Source organism: Nannospalax galili, unplaced genomic scaffold (assembly GCF_000622305.1).
Source record: "Nannospalax galili isolate Female #2095 unplaced genomic scaffold, S.galili_v1.0 scaffold203, whole genome shotgun sequence".
NCBI classification, from domain to species: Eukaryota; Metazoa; Chordata; class Mammalia; order Rodentia; family Spalacidae; genus Nannospalax; species Nannospalax galili.
In genome coordinates, this window is record NW_008351640.1 from 50,293 (window position 1) to 73,476 (window position 23,184).

The window sequence follows — 23,184 nt, forward strand, 5'->3', positions numbered from 1 at the left end:
ATGATTCAAAGGCAAATGGGGAGGGAAGAAGCCCCAAGATTTCCCAGGGAGTGGATTGAGTAGCTGGGTTGTACTGGATGCAAAGGATCAGGGAGAGTATAGGTAAGCCTCGGAGCCCCAGAAAGAGGCTGTCAGCCCCACAAAGAGGCTGGCGGGTGTTGCAGGACCAGGGAAGTAGAGGGAGGTGAGGGCGGGGCCAGAACCAGAAGCGGTGCTCCTCGGGCCCAAGAAAGGCACTGAGCTGGTCTGTGTGAGAAGGTTCAGGAAGCAGTATTGGTTCCCCAGGTGTCCTGGACCCCAAGACTAGGAATGGTGCAGGGCCCAAACTAGGAGTATAGAATGGTTGGGGGGATGGAAGGGTGAATGTGGCTTAGGGAGTCCCGGTGCGGAGGGCTGCGCTATAGACTTATCCCAAGAGGTCTGAGGATAGTAGTGCAGGCTAGAAGAGTTAACTGGTGGTGCAGGCCCAGGGGAGCAGAGAGAGGTGAGGGCAGGGTCATGACCAATTTATTTTCATAAAAATGTTGTGCTAGCTGTAAGACTGCAAATAAGTCTTGTGATTTTATGTTTAAAACAATTTTCATTGAGTATATCATAAATTTGTTTTAAAAATATTTTGATAGTTCATATTTCAATGTGCTTTCAAAGGCTTATTTATAACTGTATCAGGCACAGATTGCACAAACATTTTGCTTAGTTCATATTTCAATGTGCTTGATTTGCTTTTTATAATAAAATATTTTATTTATTTCAATTAGAGCACTTACATAACGTGTTTTGGACATTGAGACTGATAAAATCTACAGTTTAAGAAATAATTTTAATTTAAATAATTTATACATAAATACACACATACATAGATGTTGACAATGATTTCTAGCACCTTGTTATCTTCCAACTGATGGAAATCCTTCACGAGTTCTGATAACACTTCTGCCTTCCTTGAACTCTTGTCCAGTTATCTAATTGTGTTAGGTGGTTCTGTAGTCACATTCAGGTTTATATGTTCAAAGCAGAGCCTCTGTGCTCTGACTGGACTCATATCTCTTTGCCAGCCTTTGTTCTGCATCACAGAAGTGGTTTTCAGCACCTGGGTATTACATTCATAATTTTCCCTCGTCCTCACATTCCCGCAGTCAAGGTATGACTTCTTGCATGGACTACCACCGATTCTGACCATCACTTCATTTCTGCTCTATTGTCCCTCTAATAGTCAATACTAAATCTGAAATTTGTTCTTGAGATACCAACTTTCTCACTGGTTTTTCATTTCAACAAGAATGGTACCCAAATGATTAACATGCATTTTTTAGACCCGACATTATAGAAAATCTTTTTCCTTTGTCTTTCATCTGTAGCTTCTTTACTTTATATACTAAAAAGCCTAACTATAATTTTGTTACCTTTGTTTTCTAATTTTTCTGTTGCTTTGGTATAACACCGACAAAAAGTAACTTAGAGGAGGAAAGGGTTTATTTAGCTTGCAGGCTACAGTCCTTCCTTAAGGGAAGCCAAGGCAGGAACCCCAGGCAGGAACTTGGAGGTAGGAATTAAAGCATAGAGACCATAGAAGGACAGTGTTTACTGGTGTGCTCCCATTGGCTCACTGAGCTGTCTTTCTGATGTGGTATAGGACCATCTGGCTAGAGATGGCAACACCCACAGTGGGCTAGACCATATAACATCAATTGACAATTAGGAAGATGTCTCACAGACATGGCCATGGGGAATTCAGATGCAGAGAATGAAGTGAATTCATGAATTCAGGCTTCCTTTCAAAAGAGACTTTGTCAGGTAGACAAAAGTTAAACACCACACCTTGAGGATTATTTCAAAATATTATTTATTAATAATATTAATACATATGTGTGTGCATATGTATGACATGCCTGAATAAAGATGTACACATGACTCAATGTGCATACTGAAGTCAGGGAACAAATTTCGGGGGTTAGTTCTTTCCGTTTTGTTAAGGGAAGGTACAAATCAAATCAAATCAAATGCAGTCAACATTTTATTTATAACAGACTACCCTAAAATCAGAAGCTTAATGAAACAACTATTGAATTCATGATCTATTCTGTCAGCTGATCAATTCTTTGTGTGAGCTGAATTTTGTAAATCTAAGGATCAATTTAGCAATTACATGCAGTGATGTTTTGAATGAGAATGTGCCCCATACACTCCAAGTATTTGGACATTTTGTCCTCAGTTGGTGGTGGTGTTGTTTTGAGAGGTCTTAGAAGGTGTGGCCATGCTGGAGGAAACAGGTCACTAGGGGCATGCTTAGAGAGTTCTTAAGCCTTGATCGATCTCAAGCAGCTCTTTTGTTTTCTGTGCCTGCTTGAAAATGTGAGAGTTTAGCTCTTCCTCTAAGCCACCTCTGCCACCATGCCTCCCCACCATGATGAACTTCTGGCCCTTGGAACTCTAAGCTCAAATAAATTCTTCCTTTTGTAAGTTACCTTGGTCATGGTGTTTCTATCACAGGACAGTAACAGAAGAGTAACTAATGCACATGCAGAAAATACAGTGTGGGGCTCAGGGCTATGGAAAGAGTCTATAACTACTTTGGGAAAACAAACTAGTTTCTATAAGGTTCCGTGGAGCAGCCCTCCCCTAATTCTACATGACTGGGTACTTCTTTCAGTAAGAAACAACATAGACACCAAAGTCAAAGATTATTGTGTTAAACAACTAGCTACTGAGACTGTTCATAATGATAGTCAATAATTTACCCTAATTAAAAATGCATTAAAATATTCCCTTGCTTTTGGTTCTCTCAAGCCTCTTTATGTTGTTCTTGTAATATTATTCTGTATATATCAAATCTGTGAGTTATTTCTATATCATAGTCTTGTTTTACTGATGGACGTTGCCATGGCTAATCCTGGGTGTCAACTTGACTGGATCTGGGATTAACTGAAATGAGAGAGATCTTCTTGACTGGATCATCTGAAGCTGGAAGACACACCCTAAATATGGGTGTTACCTTCTGATGGCAGCCTGTATGAAAGGCCAAGGCGGAGGAGATCACCTGGCTTCTTGCAGCTTGCCTTTTCCCTCACTGGTGAGTTTGTCTTGCTGCTGTAGACTGAAGACTAGCTGATCTTTTGGAATTTGTCAGACCTTCAGCACCTGATTTGAACTACTGAGACACCCAGCTTTGTGGACTGAGCAACTACGGATTCTCAGCCTCTCCAGTGTGGTGCAGCCATTGTTGGACTACTCGGACTCTATCATGTGAGCTAAGCTGATAAATCTCTATACATATATATTCATTCTACAAATATGTATATTCATTCTACCTTTTCTGTTTCTTTGGAGAACCCTGACTAATACAGAAGTCTTCTCAACATTCACTTGATATCAGTGCAGGAGCAAGACTGTGCAACTCATCAGTGATCCTATCCTGAGGGAACCAGAGAAAAAGTCCTTGGCTTTTCCAATATATGGGTGCTTTAATCGAGCTGATAATAGTACAGGGTTCATTTTTACTTCTAGACATTAGCTCTAGATTTTAAGCATTGTGTTTGAATTTTCTGAGATAGATATTCTTAATAAAATTCTGGTATTTATCCTAGATTTTAATATTGAGCTATATCTTATAACCCTGGGCTTAATAACTAACCTTAATGAATTAATTTTAAATAAATAAATAAAAATAGGCTTCTTCTAAGTATTTTTTTTCTTTCTACACTTTGGTTTTCTCATGTGCAAAATGAACAACTCACTTTATAACCCTCCATTTTGTTCCGAGGTTGTACGGTTTTATATTCAAATGCCATAGTGTGTTTTTGACTACCATAATCACTTTGAACTGTGCATTTCCCTCCATTGCTTCTAAACCTCATCAGATGGAGTTCTGTAGATTTTTAAACTCTTGAGGCAATTCCTATTCTTGTTAAAAAAAAATCTCATTCATTTGGGAATTATTCAATTTTTTTTTAAAAGGGTGCATCTTCTTAGAGAGTTGCTACCAAAAATGCTTTAATGAAAGAAAGAAAGAAAGAAAGAGAAAAGTAGATTGACTATCTGAAGACTTTGTTTTTAACTGTATTGGAAAAGTTTTAAATTGTACCACTGAGAAATCTAAAACTAATCTGAAATACACGTCTTATTAGTAATGCAAAGTGGGCTTATCAAAATTGATGAATAGATCATAAAAATAATAGAGTTTTTAAAATGAATATAGATTTTAAACACATGTAAAGAAGATACCCTGAGCAGAAAATTAAGAGACTAAGAATTCTGTAGGGTGGTAAGAACTCAGAATTCCCCTCATACTGAGTGTAGAAATCTATGAGTAGGAAGCTGAGGATTTTGGTTCTCACCCCAATCATTTACCAGCTGTGGACTTTGGTTATGTGTGGCTCTTAACCTCATCTACCCAAAGAGGGCACTAAGTATTCCTCCTGTATGATCATTATAGAGCTAGTCAAGAATCAATAATATAGTCATTATGTACTATAAAGCATTTTACTGTATTTCGTTCTTTATTTGTGTACTGGTGTTATTTGGTTCCTGGCATACGGCAAAATAATAACTACATCATGATTACGTAAAGACATCTGCATTGGTACGTCACACTGGTCTTTGATCTGTTATTAGGAAACAGAAGCTATGCAGTGCAGAGGCTGAGCGAGCAGCTCAGGGGTAGAGCACTGCCTAGCACAATGAATCCCTGAGTCTGACCTTCATAAGATCAAAACACAAAACAGGACTGCTGTGAAATAACCAAAACATGTCAGTCATTATAAGAAAAGTACTCATTGTACTAAGACAAATATGCTTTCCAGGATCAAATCAGTTTGTTTATATTTGTTAAATGAATACTTAAATTCAAAGATTCTTGAGAGAAGCAAATATAATCATATTTAGAACAAGCTAAATGTTAACTTGTATCAGTTAACAGTATGTGTAATAATATTCATTCATTTGTATGTTTGTTTATTTAGTAAGTCAATAAATAATTACTTAATGCCTGATGGTAATGATTCTTTCTCAAATTTTAAATGAATGAACTTGAATAATTTGCAGATGTAATAGTGCTGTTTGGGGGGGTTTCAAATGTATTATCATTTAAACAGAATTTACTCTTTCATCTGTTCTGAGATAGGAGAATAAAAAAGTGAGTCTCTCGAGTAGAAATCTAACAAATGCATTTTTCTTTCATGCATTTTCTTATTCCTCCTGCTTTGTTCTCAGTAATCTTGAAGGCAGAGAGGACATTTGTCACTTTCACCCCGGGGATTTTGCCCACTTCAGCATACAAGGTACCCGAGTCATCAATGTTTTTCACACTTGTTTTTTCCTGAGTGTTTTTGTGCAGGTTCTAGCAGGGGAGTGCAGCTACTCATGTATCCTTGACTAGAGCACAGTCTAGGATAGAAGATTAAGCACAAATGTTCAGGAGGGTCACTCAAGGATCCATTGGTGAAGGAGGAAGGAGATACATACACCTCCCGTCAGTCAGATCAGCTGAATCAACCCTGGAGATCAGGGAGACAGATGTTGCGCCAGATGACTCTCACATCAATTTTTTTTTCATTCTGAGTTTTATGTTTATTTATGTGAACAAATATGGAAATATAGCCACTTAATGTTTCTAAGGATACCTATAGTGAAATAACCTTAATTTTCTGAATTTTAGGATTGCTTTTAAATTTCTAAATTCAACTATTTTCATTCTGTTTAAAGCTTTTTAAAATTAAAATTAATATTTCTTCAATGACTTTGATTATTAGATTAGTTGTTGACAGTGACAACTCACTACTTTTCTAACTCTTACATAATATTCCCACGCACAAAGAAAAACCCTAAAGATGCTTAAATCTAACTGGACTATTCCACATAGGCTCCATAGGCTCCAAAGTTTCCAAGTATCTGAAAACTTTCTCCCGCACTAGTGGCTCTGTTTTGGGAGGTTTCGGGGAATATGGCCTTGCTAAAGTGAGCACATTATTGGGGGTCATCTTTAACTTTGCCCATTTATAGTTTGTCTCTCTCTGCTTCCTGTGAATGCTTGAACACTCAGATTTTAGCTCTGGCTGTCTCTTGCCATGCCTCCCAGACATGATGGACTCTTATCCCTGTGGAATTGTAACACCAATGAACTCTTTCTTCTATAAGTTACTTTAGTCATGATTTTTTATGACAGCATCAGTAAAGTACCTAATACATTGACTAAGATATGGAGATATTACATCTATTATACTCAATGTCCAGTTGAGTTTGGAAACTGAGTCTTCTTAATTTCAAGTAAAGCAGCACTCAGCACCACTAAAATGCATCTTAATATTTTCTGGTTCTTAATAATACAGTGTTGTTATTTGTGTACTGGTGAGCTGTTTCTTGTTTACTTTTTCTATCTCTTTCTCTACGTTTATGGTATATATGTGTTTATGTATATGTATATATGTGGGTGCAAATGCATACTCACATTTATTCTAGTGGAGAGGCAAGATAGGTCAATGCACAGTGTCTTCCTACATTTTATTTTGTTTAATTGATCTATCTATCTATCTATCATCTATCTAGCTAGCTATCATCTATCTGCCTATCTATCTATCATCATCTATCTGTCTGTATGTCTGTCTGTCTATCTATCTATCCATCTATCTATCAGTTGTCTACCTACCTAACTATCCATCCATGTTTCTCACTGAATCCAGAACTCACAGATTCAGCTAGACTTGTTGGCCAGCAAGCCCTCTCTATTCTTCTGGGTTTTTCTGTTTCTACTTCCCGAGCACTGTGATTACAGATGTGCTATGTTATGTATTCCATGTGTTTCTGTGTGTGCATGTGTGGTGTGTGTATCACCATGCATGCATGTGTGGAGGCCAAAGGTTCATGTTTGTTATCTTTGTCACTCTCCAGCTTATTTTTTGAGACATGATGCCTCATTAAGCTAGAGCTTACTAATTGACTACTGTAGCAGGTCAGCAAGCCCCAGGATCCACCTGTGTCCAATAACCTGTGCTAGAATTACAGGCATGCACTACCACCATGCCTGCTATTATAACTGGGTGCTGGGGATCTGAAGTCCTATCCTCATGCTGAAGCAGCAAGCACTTTTCGAAGTGAGCCATCTTCTCAGTCCTGGATATCTGTTTTGGTGCACTTGGATTCACACACATAGTTTAAATTTGCTCCTATACTAACTTTTCTACATGCTTACATTTCTACTTACTTACTATTATAAAAATTCTTTTCCGGTATAAACATTGTTTATTCATGCTGTAAATAATGAACCAATATTTGTAAATATAAGAAGTTATTGTCATTCTGCAAATATGAGACATACTTTGTTTTTCCCTGAGGTAAGTCATACAGCAAATAAGAATAAAATGGAAACAATTAGAGGTCACCGAAGAGATAGAACTATGTTTGGATTTATTTGTCCAAAAAAGTGTTCACTTGTTTCTCCCCTCTAGAACACGACACAGTATTAGTTTCTGGTCAGTCCTTGGATATTCAGTATAAGTGCTCATACTTTTTCATTGTATTCATCCATCCAAGTATTTTATGCCTGCGGTGGATTATCTATCATTAAACGCTTTTGTTTAAGACACAAATTTGCACACATATATACATGTAATTCTTATCGACAAGGGTCATGTATACTTCATGAAAGGAAATTAATAAAGGTGAAAATAAAGGGCTGGAGAGGTGGCTCAGTGATTAAGTGCATTTACTGTTGTTCCTGCAGAGAATCCTAGTACAGTTCCAAGTACCCACAGTGGGTGGCTTACAACTACCTGTAATCCTAACACCAGGGGGATACCCTTGACCTCTGTGGGCACCTGAACTTGTTCACATGCACGTAACCCACTCCCCATACACACACACACACAAGAATGAGGAGTTCTATATATATATATATATAACTAAAAATAATTTTTAAAAATCTTAAAAAATTTTGAAGAGATGAAAATATAACTATAAATGTAGAATTCAAGAACAATAAAAGTTATATTCTATATTTCTCTATCATCTATCTATCTATCTATCTATCTATCTATCTATCTATGAAGGTACTATGAGTCTCATGATAGAAACTCTTGATACAGAGGAAATCCTTACTCCTGAGTTTCAGCTGCTGTAGAGAGAAGCCCCTAGGGGTACCAATATAAGGAGGTCAACACAAGGAAGAGCAAAGCAAGCAAAACCATAATTCAGATGAAAGATGGCATCCATGGGAGTGGAACAGATACAACAGAACCAATATAGATAACTAGACCCTTGTTCAAGGCCCTTTCTCAATTTTTTTTCTTGCCATTTTGTCTGTGTGTGTTTCATTTCATTTTATTTGAGTTCACATCTCATATAACGTGGTCCTGCCTCATATTTTCTTTCTCCTCATCTTTCCCCGCTCCCTCTCCCTTCCCTTCCTCTTCCCCATCTTCTTTTTTGACAGAGTCTCCTGTAGCCCCAGTTTACCTGGAACTCACTGTATAGCTCAGGTTGGCCTCGATCTCACAAAGATCTGCCTGTCTCTGCCTTCTGAGGGCTGAGATTAAAGTCGTGTACCACATCTGGCTCAAATTTTCTCTGTAGGCAAGGATAACTTTGAACTCCTGATCTTCTTGCCGCTGTCTCCCCAGTGCTTGGATAACAGGTGTTTCCCACCATATCTGCTTCTTGTATATTTAACGATTTTTATGATTAGGAAAAAAAAAATTATCACTCTTTGCAAATTTTGCTTTTCAACTGATGCACTTCTTTAGTTTATCCATACAACTTAAAACAACCTCTTTTAAGTGTATGACCACCTTTTCCTCTCTGTATTCAGCCACAGATTGCCCAATCTCTCACCAATCAAATGTAGTTTTATTTTCTCTGAATATGTAGAAATTGCAAAATAATAGATTTGTCAACTTAATGGATAAAGTGTATTGCCATTTAAAGTAAATGAAGTCAGTATACTCAAAACCTTCTGCTCAGTTGTGTTCTCTGTAGAATCTGTCTGAAAGAGGAAAATTTCCAGCCAAGGAAATGAGACCTTGATGAGAACGGTCCTATGTAGCTTTTGAGATTCTCTATAGAGAAGAATCTTGAACAGGTTCATTGGCTCAAATGTAGATTCTATTTGATTTTTTTTAATGGCAGAATAAATCTCCCTTCGAAGGCTTGAACATTCCACAGTTATACATTTAGCATTGGACAAATGCTATCTGCAACTTGAGATTTTTACTTGACAATTTTAAACATAGGTCTGTATTTTTTAACTTATGGCAAAGGAGTATTTAATTTACATTTTGAGAGGCAGATACTTAGGTGGGAGTTATTTATTAGTTCAAGGAATCAGCATGTGGAGTGGAATGGCTAGGGATGTAACTCTGAAATGGAACTGGTTTTAGTTTCATTTACAAGTCTACCACATTTTAGATTCTTAATTTTAGACAATGACTTTTTCTCTCTGCTGTAGGATTGCATCTATAAAACGGTGATTTTAATGGTAACTGATTTTTATTTGTGTTTTGATTTGGGGGAACCTGTTAACTGTGGGATATAATGGCGGGCTTCTTAGTAATGAAAGCAAGAGTGGTAAGGATTGTGGCAGTGGGAATAACAGTGTTGCTCTGCAAGATGTGTTATAAAGAACCTTCTCTTTCTTCAAGGAATTCACTCTACGATGGCAGTCATATTATTTTTATCTTTAATTTTTCCTGTGAATTCATAATCCTGTTCAATACAATGCATGTGAATAAACACATTATTATCACTTTATTTTGCTTTCTAAGAGTTTTTCATGCCCTTGCTTGGTGTCCTTATAAGCAGGAGAAAAGAAATTTACAACAAAAATTCCTACTTTATCACCAATGAGGCCATTACATTTTACTTATCTAGTGAGAACCAGGTTAAATAAAAGATTCTTGAAAACATAAATATTATCCTTGAATAACATTCCTAGTAGGTGTAGTTTATAACATTTGAAGCAATTATAAGAAATGAATTCTATTTTCTGATTCTTATACGTCATCATTATTAAGAAAGCACTTTGGGGGTTGGAGAGATGGCTCAGTGGTTAAGAGCAATAGCTGCTTTTGCAAAGGACCTGGATTGTGTTCTTAGCACCCACATGTTGGCTAACAACTATCTGTAAAAACAGTTCCAGGGGATCCCCTTCTGGCCTCCTCAGGCATTGCATATATATGCATTTATATACATGCATGCTAAACATTAATACACATAAAACACAAACAAATTTGTATTTTTTAAGAAAGCATTTTTGTGTTTAAAATACACAGTTTAAAACTGTTTGAGACAGGGTCTCCCTGTATTCCCAGCTGTCCTGGAACTCACTATGTAGACCAGGCTGATATTGATCTTACAGAGAGCAGCCTGCCTCTCCTTCCGAAGTGCTAGGATTAAAGGCAAGCACTATGTGCCTGACTCTAACACTTTTTAATATTAAATTTCCACTCAATTTCAGTTGTGTCTTATATCATCTTTTATATATGTACCCATAACATCACATTTCCCATTATAATTTTTAAAATTGTGCTCAAACTAATGGTAACATGGTAAATATTTCCCACCCTTCATCTATTAAAATTAAGATAAATATTGACTTTATATCAAACTTAAATATATTTGCTTCTTGTAGTTTCTAGGCAAATGGCATTTGTACTAGTCTCTTTGGGGTGTGTGACCAAAGTGGGTTTACTATTATACTGGAGTCTGTGCTGGTGACCTGAATTCTTGTGTACCAGAATGTGAAATGCTTCCAATTGCTGGTAGGAGATGAACCTAATGACGCTCACAGCTGTGTCACACATGGGGCTGTTCTTGCCACAGTCTAGCTTTCCAGGCCCTTTTCTCTAGCTCTCTATGGTGAAGATGAAGCTTCCTCATCCTTCACTTCAGCTCATGCTGACTTTACTCATTAACCAATTCCAGCTGTTTTTCCATAGCAACAGTTTCACATCTGCAGTCGCATTTGGATCTCAGATGTGTGTGTGTGCATGTGTGTGTGTGTGTGTGTGTGTGTGTGTGTGGAGAGAGAGAGAGAGAGAGAGAGAGAGAGAGAGAGAGAGAGAGAGAGAGAGAGGCAAAGATCACTGCTTGACTATATTTTGCAATTTCAGGTTGTAGTTAGACTGGAGTCAGTTTAAAATGAGAAGTTTTGATTACGTCATATTCAGAAAACTGAATTGCAAGGAGCTTGTGTTGGATAATTACTGCGGATACAGACAAGTGACAAAAATCAAGGACTCAAAACCAAAATATCCTAGGTCCTGTCTTAATTGTGACTGAAAAATAAAATTGTCGAATTCCACAATGAGCTACATGACCCTGACAAATGAGCATTCCAGTTTTTTCAAATTTATAAAATTAGATAGAATTAGATGATCTGTAATCATGTTTGGTTCCTAAATTCAGGATATTATAATTTTACATAGGAAATCAAAATACCAACATATCTTAATTATACAACAAATGAAGTTTTTATTAAGAAACAGCATGCTGTAAAGGAAAATTATAGTTAGGTATTAGAAACCTGTGTTTGTATAAATAATGCCAAACAACAAAATTGACCTATTAACATGTGGGAGGAAAAGCCTAGGAGTAATGGCAAGGAAATACGATAATCATGTCTATTGTTTAGAAGATGTGAATGACTGTCAAAAGCAGTGAAGTAAAGAAGCAAGAGATGGATTGGTTTGGCAGAGGAAATTCTACTTAGTCCTTATTCTCCACCAGAAAAACAAGGTGCAGAATGGGAGAAAAAAAAATGGTGATGAGTGAATCTCAGGGGCCTAGGAAACCTAGAGGGAAAAGTGATTCCCTAGAAACCCTATGAAAAATTCACGTAGAGTGTCTGAAAATGAATGCATATGTGTACCTAGGAGCTGCTTGGCAGGGAAGAGACTTCCCTTAGAGTGACAAGCATGCTGTATAGCACTCATCAAAGTATCTTCTTTTTGCAACAGATGAAAGTTACTACAGAGTTGCACATCTGGTCAGGCACAGAGAACATGTGCCTGAGAGATGACCAGTACTAGGTGGCACATCTGCAGTCAAATCTCTACAACTAAGGCTCATGGAACATAGAGGAATAAAGGGTAGAGAGAGGGTTAATGCACCCCTCAACTCTCACCAGTGAGGCTTCCATGTACATCAGAGTGCAGTACACATAGAAGGCCACAATTGGCCAAGCTGTGGAGAATAAGAGACTCCAGTGGATGAATTTATACTGAAGGACATTTGGGAATAAAAACACCTGAATGAACAGGACTCAGCAAGTATGGGAGAGTGCATAGGGTTTGGTGGGAGGATAGGTGGAGGCATGGATGGGAGAGGGGGCCTGGGTTTGAGTGGGAAATCTATGAAATTTAAAACGTTCAATAAAAAGTATCTAGTACCTCAAAAATAGTCAAAATAGCTATATAAATACAAAATTATCATTAAAAAAACCAGGGTGCATCATTGGAGAATATTTTCTCCTAACAGGTTGCTTTTTGGATCATTTCCTTCATCAATATATTACATACTTGAAAAATAAAGTCTTTAAAGTTATTTTGTTGAGAGTTTTCTTTCTTTTTTTATTTTTTTAAGGTTAGATATTCTTGAGGGGAAAATGTACTGTGCTTGCCTTTAGTTCTATAGCCATAAATAATCCAGTGTTCTACAATTCAACTTTGGATTCTACTTTCCTCCTCCCTCCTTCCCATCTATATTTTCTTCCTTTCTTCTTCTTTGTCTGTAATAACCACAGTGAGCAGATAGAGTTAGAGAAAACCTATTTAATGTTATGTATTCCATTTGTGTGCCATTTTGGATATTTAACTATACATTTAAAATATATATCATTTATTTTGCTAAGTAACTCACTTATTCATTAATATCTAATAGCAGTGATGTTTGCTGCTCTCTAAATACATACAGAGCATTCTATCATGCTTCGTCTTTTGAGTCTTTCCTTAGATATACTCTTGCTAACTTTCCAAGATACCTCTGTTTCTATTGCTTAGGAGACAATGCCCTTGATTCTCTGTCCTTGACTGTGATAGTTCCCATCCATGGCACTTGTCCAGTGTTCTCTGTTTTGATGTGTGATAACCAGACACACAGGTATTCAAAGGCTAGCAGTAGCACGTTTACTTTCCCTGTTGGAAGAGATATTTTAACAAAGAAAAGAAACATGACTGAGCTGTAAATTTTGAATTACTCATGGGAGGGTAGCCTTTTCATTGCCTTCTGTATGAGTGGCAAATTTGCCACATTCATTTAATTGATGTTTCTTCCATTTCCTTAAGCTTTGAGAGTACACATTGTATTAGGGCATAGTGGAGCCAAGAGAGAGTTATATTTTCTTAGAGGCATTGGTGATAGATGTATGGAACAGCTAACTTTTCTATATTTTTCTGTATGCTTCTTCTAAACAAGCTGCCACTAAACATTAAAGAAACTTTTGAAAAGAAGATGCCAGCTGTGTCTTTTTATGTTCAAACAGAAAATGAGAGCCTGCCTTTGATTTTTAGATGGAAAGATATATATATGAAATATAACTAGATTTGAAATTGCAACACTTTTTCAAACATAATGCTACTTGTGTTTAAAACAATCAGAAAAGACAGAACCAAGATAACTTTTCATAAACCTATAATTTTGTATCCTTTGATTTTTATCTCAAACAGTAGATGTGTATAAAAGAAAAAAGGTTGAAATTAAAGGCACATTTGTTAACAAATGATGAGCAAATATGTGAGATACTACATATACGTTGGATAACATTTTAAAAACTCTTGAGATATTTAAAGACAAAGACAAACCGCAGAAATTAAAAGCACAATAGAAAATATAAGATCTAATTGAACTCACCCTGCTTTTGAAAAAAATTCTTATGCTTCATTTAATAAAAGAAATCTCTCTCTAGTAGTAAGAACAACTCTACTCAGTAAATATTTGTATACAATAAGTAGATGTTAATGTATATTACTGAAGCCAGTACACACACAACCAGGCAAACTCATAAAACAGATGGACTGGCTCTGCACAGTCTGATACAGAAGACATTTGTAGTGTTTATTTATTATTCACTCATTACACAGAGTATTTTCCACATTAAAAAAAAATTTTGATAAAATATTTTACCAATCCTTCGTCAAATAATTATCTATGTCAGAAATTGCTTATTGGATCTGTTCTTGACAGTAACCAAAACAATAACACCACCCCAATTACAAGTGCAATGCATAGTGACAGGGAGGTTTGTGGCTTCAGTCTGGAATGTTTCTCACAGGCTCCTGCTCTGAATGCTTGGCCCTCAGCTTGTGGTACTGTTTTGGAAGCTGATGATGAGATCTAGCTAATAGAAGTAGTCACTGGGGGTATGCTTCTGAAGATGATCACTGCCTCTCTTTCTAGTTCAGACCGTCTGCTTCCTGGTCTATTATAGTATGGACAAATAACTAGTTGATATTCCTATCACCCAGACCAGATGGAACCAGTCTGCCCTACTCTTCTGTCATGATAGACTGAAATCTATCTTAAATCATGAGCCAAAAATATATATTTTCTCCTTAAGAACTTTTAATGTCTTGTATTTTGTTCAAAGTGGTGGAAAGTTACATATATAAGGTTGATCATGAATTTTTGTGGCTGTAACTCCTTTCCTGGGGGAGATGTGAACACATTCACCCCATCACCAATGACAAATTGAAGTATGCACCCATCATCCAAGTAATCCATGGAACCACTGGGATTATTTATAAAGCATAATGGATTAGCGTTTATATGTAGGAGTATGGGTGCCCACTCTCTAAAGCCACACTGGAAAGTCTTCACTAAGCCTGAATGATGGTTTCTCATAAGCCGCACAGATGGAGACCCCTCCATCTTCCCCAGCCTATGCACTTTGGCTCATTCCTCAAGCAATGTACATTAAGGTCTATTTTTCCATTATGGGTTGGGAGGTGTGGCTGGTTACTCAGATGAAGGTACATTAACTCCCTCTGCTCCTCTTTCTATGCGAAGGCATCAGTAGTCAACAAGCCCAGCTATGATGAAATTTGGCTGAAAAGTGGGCACAGCTGAGCTCAGAAAGATGGCATCTGTCTGTCAGGGGAGAGTCCTGCACAACAGTTTGATTTCACAGTCTGCTGTTTGTAATAAGCAATACTACAGCAACTTTAAGTTCTGATCAGAAAAAGAGAAATTTATTTGTTAATTTAATAAATTCCCATTAGGATTAAATTCTGCAAAATTTCTCCTACCCAACTAATGCTTTCCTAATTTCAAACATCTTTTAAATCCTTCTGTGTAACTTTTCCTTAGAAATATACAATCTAAATTCATAGTGACAATTTTAACTTATTAGTAACACATATATTTTACCTTATTAGTTATTCATTTCCAACATAACCATTAACATTTGCAAGTTACTTTATGTTACCAAGTCATAATATATTAATTTACCTCTTATCATTCTTAAGGATGAGAATTATTTTTCATATTTATCCATGTGGCAGCAAGTCAAAGTAAGAGCTTTGATATTTTCTTCTACTGTAATTGATTATAAATTTGTTGTAAGAAATCAAGCTTGAGTTATAATTTGAGATAATTAAGTCATTGAATGCATTTACCTACTGTTACAGTCACCCTTCAACAAACACTTTCAGCACTTGCAGTTTGTTTGGCCTTTATGTGAGTATCAAGGGCATATTGATAAAGATTTTCTCAAAATTATTGCATTACTGAGCTGCATATAAATAATTAGGTAATTTCTAATGTATAATCAAATGCTTAAATAAGTAATCCATGAAATATATAACCGTATGGAGGCAGAGAGAAATCTAACTGAATACTAAAGTCAAGAAGGGAATAACAGAGAGATTAGCACTTGAAATTAATCTTTATAAAGTAGGAAATTTAGCTGATCTTAGGCATGGTTGCCTTTCCTATAATCCTATTACGTGCATGGGAGAGGCAGGGGGATTGTCAAAAGTTCCAGATCAGCCAAGCTACAGAGTAAGTCCCTATTTCGGTCCATCTGTCAATGAATGAATTAATGAATGAATGAATGAGTGAATGAATGAATGAATCAATCAACCAACCAATCAATCAATCAATCAATCAATCTATCAATCAATCAATAAATCAGGCAAGCAAGCAATAAAGGACATTTAGATGCTTAGAGCCAGGAATAAAGTCAATACAGAGGAGAGAATATTTGCAAAGGCAATTTGACGACTAGATGTTTTTAACAAAGCTCTAAAATTCTTTTCTAAATTTCAAACAGAGAGAAATATAACTGAATACTGAAGTCTAATTCTAATTTCAGACAGTTTGCTTCACTTGAGACCTGACACATTCACACTGTATTTGTCACTTTACCCATAATATACAGCATTACTTAAAACTGCAGTTTTTAGTAATGTCAGAAACTGCTATACATACACACATTCAATTGAAATCATTTGTTGCATAATGAATATTTTCATTTTATAGATGAGAAAATTAAAGAAAAATGATTATTCTTAAAGATACATTAAAAAAATGAAAGAAGTGAAATTAAGCAGTTTGATCCCAAATTTCTTTTGGATCAGTTTTTTCTTTTTTCCAGATATGACCTCATATATTGAATGTTATCCATTCATTTGTTTGTATTCTTAAAATACAAAGCAATTTGCTTAACAAAGAATTGTCTTTGAAATCATATTTATATAAATTTGACCTCAGGGTTTAATTAAACGTTACCGCACAAGGATCATTTCACTAATGTAAGTGAGATATGGTTTAAACCAGTTCTTTAACCTATAAAGCCATTATTCTTTCAGAAAAATTGTAGTATCTACTCAAGTGTACATCTGTGATTATTTGATAATCATAATTCTTTTTCACAAAATTTCTTTATTACATCAACAACAATCTTATGTAAAAATATTTTTAATGCAAAGCAAGCATTTGGAACTACCATATCGATGGACCCCTTTGTTGACAGGAATAGGGATAGAGGTAGCATGCTCTGAAGCCAGCAGCAGAAAGTTCATGTGCTGGATAGCTTTAGTGTCAACTTGACACACCTGGGTTGAGGGATCCTCAATCAGGGAATTGCCTCTATTGGACTGGCCTGTGGCCAAGTCTGAAGGGCATATTCTTGATGCATGATGTGGGAGGGCCCAGCCCACTATGGGTGGTGCCACCCCTGGGCAGGTGGGCCTGTGTTGCATAAGAAAGCAAGCTGAGCAGGGCCAAGGAAGCAAGCCAGTAAGCAGCGTTCCTCCATGGCCTGTGCTCCAGCTCCTGCCTCCAGGTTCCTGCCCTGAGTTCCTACCTTGGGCTCCCTGATGAACTGCGACCTGGGAGATGTAAGACAAATAAACCCTTTCCTCCCCAAGTTGGTACTGGTCAGAGTGTTTTGTCACAGCAATGAAGAAACAAACTAGGACAGTTCACTTATTAACCTTGTCTTATAGAATGTGGGTAAACTCGGTCTTTCTCATGATTCTGTGAACTTTATAACATTCTATGAATCATCCTTTCTTTGTATTAAATTTGATATGTTTCAATAATCCATGCACTTAACTGTTAAAAGTATTATGTAGATATATGGCAACCACAGGAGAAAGTGCTTCATGCAGTTACTGCACACTAGGTTCTCAGTCAATGATGGCCATCAATATTTAAATGTAAACTTTTGAAACTGCTTTATAATTAATATCTGATGATTCTATTATTTGATAACTCAGTTCATGCATTGTCCTAGCAACTATTAGCTCTTTACTTCTATGTTTCCCTTAAATATTATAAGTATATGTTAGATATACCGTGACATCTGAGAAGCCTCCTGAAATTGCTAACAGACTTTAAAATTTTTCTCCCATCCTCTTCCTAAGCATATCAGTGTGAATTAACATAATGATCCTTTTTTCATTAGAAAATTGCATCTATTGGTGGTTTTAGCAAACATCTTTTCCTCGCTTTTCCTTGCTGTGTGCCGTGCTGTCTATAGGAGCATGCTTTATGCCATGTGAACCTATCCTATTGGCTACAATAGACTCCACCAACAGTGCTCACAGTAAATCAGGGTAGACAATTTGTAAGGGACCAGTAAGATAAATTTGTTTTATGTTGTCTTCCTAAAAGATGAATTTGAGCTAATGTTATTTTCACTATAGTGAATATGAATTGGGCAGGTTAACACGGTAATAGTAGCTGGAGGTTAAAAGTTGTGAAGTCAAGCAACAAGAGGGCTATATGTAAATGTGTAAGATGAAGTTGAGCCAGTATGAAACTCATTGGAAGAGAGAAAATAGACCAAAAGTTAAAGGGAGATGGAGATGTCATCAGAGAAAGACCATGCAGATAAGAAAGGATAGAGTTCCTGCTCGCCTCAATTCCCAATGACTTGAAGTACCTTCAACACAAATTTATATAATAATTACTGTACCTATTGCTTGAAGTATCTTATAAATTACTTCTATCCCTGTCAACACTGAAATGATCAAATCAGTACTGAGATTTTATAGAAATTTGTCATATGTATAATCTTATTTCTGTGGAGGTTATCTGAAGATATAAAATACGTTCAGCACCAGAGTGAGAATTAAAGTGTGCCGTGAATTTGATCATCTCAGGTCTCAAAATTAGAGTCTCAACTGCTCCAAAATTTGAAGTTCTTTGAGCATTGACTAGACAGTCCAAAAGGAGAAATCTACAGGTCATCATGAAAACACAGGTGCACTGAAGGTATTATACAAAATGAGCTTCAATGTTGTATTAAGAGAAGAAGGAACAAAAACGAATTTCATATTTAAGATCTGGGTTCATCTTGAAGACATATAACCATATACATATGGATATTCTATCCCCATGCCCCCCCCATAAAAAGATCTAAAACAATTCTGTTGCTAGTACTTCTGATAAAATGATATTGGACCTGCAATAGCCAGTGTTTTGGTATTTCCAAAGGTTATGCAAAGCTTTTCAGAAAGTGAAGGCATTAACACCTGTCAAATCTAACAGTAAACATTTACATGTTGTTGTGTATCAACATCAAATTTCATCTATAAAAAATGCTTATATTCTAGGCGTTCGGTGTTTTATTAGAATATAAGCTTCAAGCGGCTAAGAACGTCTGTCTATTATGCTTATTCTGTGAGACTAGCACTTACGAATCCATTTACAGAAAAAATACCATTTGACTTTTAGGACTTTTTCGTAAGCATGTGTGTTTTAATCTATCATATATTTTATTCTCCAAAAATCAGAATAGGACTGGAAGTATAGCTCAGTAACTAGCACTTACCCAGCATGTGAAGGCCTGTGGGTTTTCTCTTCAGTACAGGAATACAACAGAAAGGAAGAAAATCAAAATACAAGGTACTTTTTATGAATATAAGGAAGTATTTTATACACATATCCATGTTATAATCGATGATGGAATTTTTTTAATAGTAGCAAGTTGAAATATATATTATTGGGAAGATAGCATAATCTTAAGTTTTCTCAGAAATAAAAGTAGATGAGCAAAGGGAGAATGGAAAGCAACTTGTTTTCTATAGGGTTCTCTTTACGTTTTTTGTTTGTTTTGTTTTGTTTGAGGCAGGATCTCCTTGTAAACCCAAATAGCCTGGAATTCAATATGTAGACCAGGCAGGTCTCAATCTCACACAGATCAGTCTGCCTCTGCCTGCTGAATGCTGGGATTAAATGTGTGAGCTACCATGCCTGGCTCCCTTCACAGTTTTCGTCTTCAGCATGTTGTATAAAATTTTTAGTCTCAAAATATTTATCTAAAATATAGTCTGTGGATAAATAATGTATAGAAAAACTGTATTGATAATGAAGAATTAACATATAAAATTTAGTTACTTTTTATTTAAATTTATATTTATAATAACTTCTATTGATTTTATAATCTAATTTTCTCAAATAAAATCTGAAAATTACTTGTATATCTATCCATTTCCTGACTTGGTGTCTCTTAAAATTAGTAATGGAAGAGAGTTAAAATTTATCCAGCAATAAGCAATGAATTCCTTTCCCTAGGCATCTAGCATTGTTAAAGGAAGTTTTGAACACTGTAATATAATCATTTTTAAATGAACACTTGATAGAATGGTAGGCAAATAAGCCTACCATGTATGCAGAAAACGTTTCTAGACTGTCCAAGTTATAGACATTTTAGGAAAGGAAAAATAACACTGATCTTAAAACCAATCCAATCGGAGATGTGTCCAGGTTCACTCTACTCTGCATTGTGGCTTTCTAGATTTGCAGTTAGCTGTTTGACTTGAATTGGGGAACAGAGTATGAATGAATTCTCTGAAGAAGAAGTTATTACAACTTGAACTTCACCTGGAAGGACTTTCTGTATTGTGTTTCCACTGCTTAAATTTACCACCACCACTCTTCACTGAGTAGCTGACCAGCAGCTACAGGAAAAAAAAAAAAAAAAAAAGACTGAATAGCTCCATTTATCTTATGGTACCAGCACAGAGTTGCAATGTGATGATAAATGAACAGTACATCCATTATGGACAAAGAACACTAGCACAGGGGGTTATTTTGTGTTCTTCTCAGAATCAAGGGAGGGCACAGAAACAACAATATTGACAACAAGAAGAAAGAAACGACAGAAAAACACAGAGCTCTGACTCATACCAGGAAATAATTGTGAAGCTGTCATTTCCATAAAATGTATTAAGCCCTGCCAACTGCGTTTTTGTTATTGTTGATGAAAGAAAAAAAATACTCAGTGTGCTTATTCAAGAATGCACATTATATACCTGCACTCTAGAAGACTTTTCTAATTTGGAGAAATGTGTACTGACCAATGCACGTTTAAAAATGGTATTATTTTTTAAAAAAACAAATTTAGCTTTTGTACATTTCATACAACAGTACTTAATGAAATTTAGATCCCCCATCCATGTTCCCTTACCCCCACCTCCCCCGATTTGACCTCATGTAGCTTATATGCTATTGGATGCACAGAGAGACCAACCAATAAAATCTACAACATGAACAAATAGTTTCTGTTATGTTATAATGTTAAAATGAGTTTCCATGTTCTTGTAACATTTCATTGTTTCCTTTTGGGAGAGTCTAATACTTCCCCAAAGAAATAGACATGGTCATTTTCGGAAACCTAGTCCAGCACTGAGTTTGAAAACATTGCTCCTGGTAACAAAAATAAATGAAGCCTCAAGTTTAGAAGAAGAGAATTTAATCTAAGAAAATGAGCCAACAATATTTTCTTAGATTACTTGTCATCTGAATTGTTAAATATTAAATTAAAAGTTAATAAAAACTTACTTGAAACTTAATCAATGTCATGTCAGTACTCATGGTGACTCTGATTTGGGAGACTGAATGAGCAGCAAAGAGTCAGGTGTCTGCAGGAGCAAGTGTCTACTGACAGAAAGAGTAGACCCAGTGCCTTCATCTAGGCTTTAACCTACAGTGTTGGACTTAGTTGAGTCAAGCGAGCTAGAATATATATATAAACATTTTATTTATTATTATTATTTTATTTTATGTGTATACATGTATTGCCTGAATGTTTGTAAGTGCACCCGTGTCATGCAATGCCCATGGAAGATAGAAGAGAATATCAGATCCCTGGAACTGCAGTTACAGGCAGTTGTTAACTGCCGTGTGGGTGCTGGGATTCAAACCCGGGTCTTTTTGTAAGAGCAGCCAGTGCTCTTAAACTGCTGAGCCATCTCTCTAGTCCATTAACCAGGTTTTGTGAGATGAAGAACAATAAATAATAAATAAAATAAATTAGTGAAAATAAAAACACAATGCTTTCTACATCATAAGTGGGTAATTACTCAAAAAAACCTGTCACTATATGAATACTAAATTCAAAATCACTCTGAACTCTGAGCACTCAGCATACATTCTTTTATTTAACTTATAAAAAAAAAAAAACTTTATTGGGGTCGGGGATTTAGCTCAGTGGTAGAGCGCTTGCCTAGCAAGCACGGCCCTGGGTTCGGTCCTCAGCTCCAACAAAACAAAACAAAACAAAAACACTTTATTGAGAATTTCATACATGCATATAAGGTGTTTTGATCAAATCCATGTCCACTCCCTCCCCTCCAACACCTCCCCTATCTCCTCATCACTTTTTTCTGACAACTTCTTGTACCCTTCCTTCCTTCCTTCCTTCCTTCCTTCCTTCCTTCCTTCCTTCCTTCCTTCCTTCCTTCCTTCCTTCCTTCCTTCCTTCCTTCCTTCCTTCCTTCCTTCCTTCCTTCCTTCCTTCCTTCCTTCCTTCCTTCCTTCCTTGGGGCATTTTGCTCCTCTAACATTCTTCCCTGTTTTAGGGAGTGGGTAAGAACTCCTAAATCCTTTTGATATTTTTGACCTTTGGAACAGAGTATGTTGCTAAGAGGCCCAAGGACATTTTGATTTTTAGCTAAGAAACTCACTACTTTTCTTTGGGGCCTTTTTACCCTAACTGCCTAGCCAATTTCTACTTCCTATTCTCTTCACATCATCTTCTAAAGAGGTTACCCAAATTGCCGATAGAGAATGGAGATGCAGACTGCTCTAGTTTCTTCCCTGCTGAACAGGGATGCAGGATGAGGCAATTGGGGTACCCCTTCAGTGGTGCTATCTAAAAGGCTCCCAAATTGCACAACTCTTATCTGTAGGGAGAAAAGAAAGTTCTTGACTGGTGAATAGGGAATGTGAAGCAGAACTAAAGGCAAGAGTAGTAAGAATTACAAATTCTAGACAGGGAATCAGAGAAAAGTCAGAACAGGGAAAATTTCAAATGTTCATATTGGACAGAATCCATTGGCATTTCTTGATGAGATTTTGAAATACTGTACTTTTACAAACTTATAAAATGATGATAGCAAATTTTCCTAAAAGAAATCAAGAATCTCTATGCATCTCCATTTTCATGTAGACAATAATGCTTCATTTATTTTTAAGAAGGCAGAGTTGCGTGGAGCTCTGTTAATTAGAATTCTCTTCCCATAGCCCATGTAATTTAGAATTGAAACTAGCTAAGTCCTATACTTGATTTTAATTTCTGATTTCTGACTGTACTTCAAATACCACAAAGATATATCTCTATATTCATTCTTATAAAATATTACATATTAACAGACAGTAAAGTTCACGCATACACAAACACAAGTATACACTCACACATCAGTTCAATAAAACCAGGAGCTAAGGTTTCAGTGCCTACATACTCTTAAAATT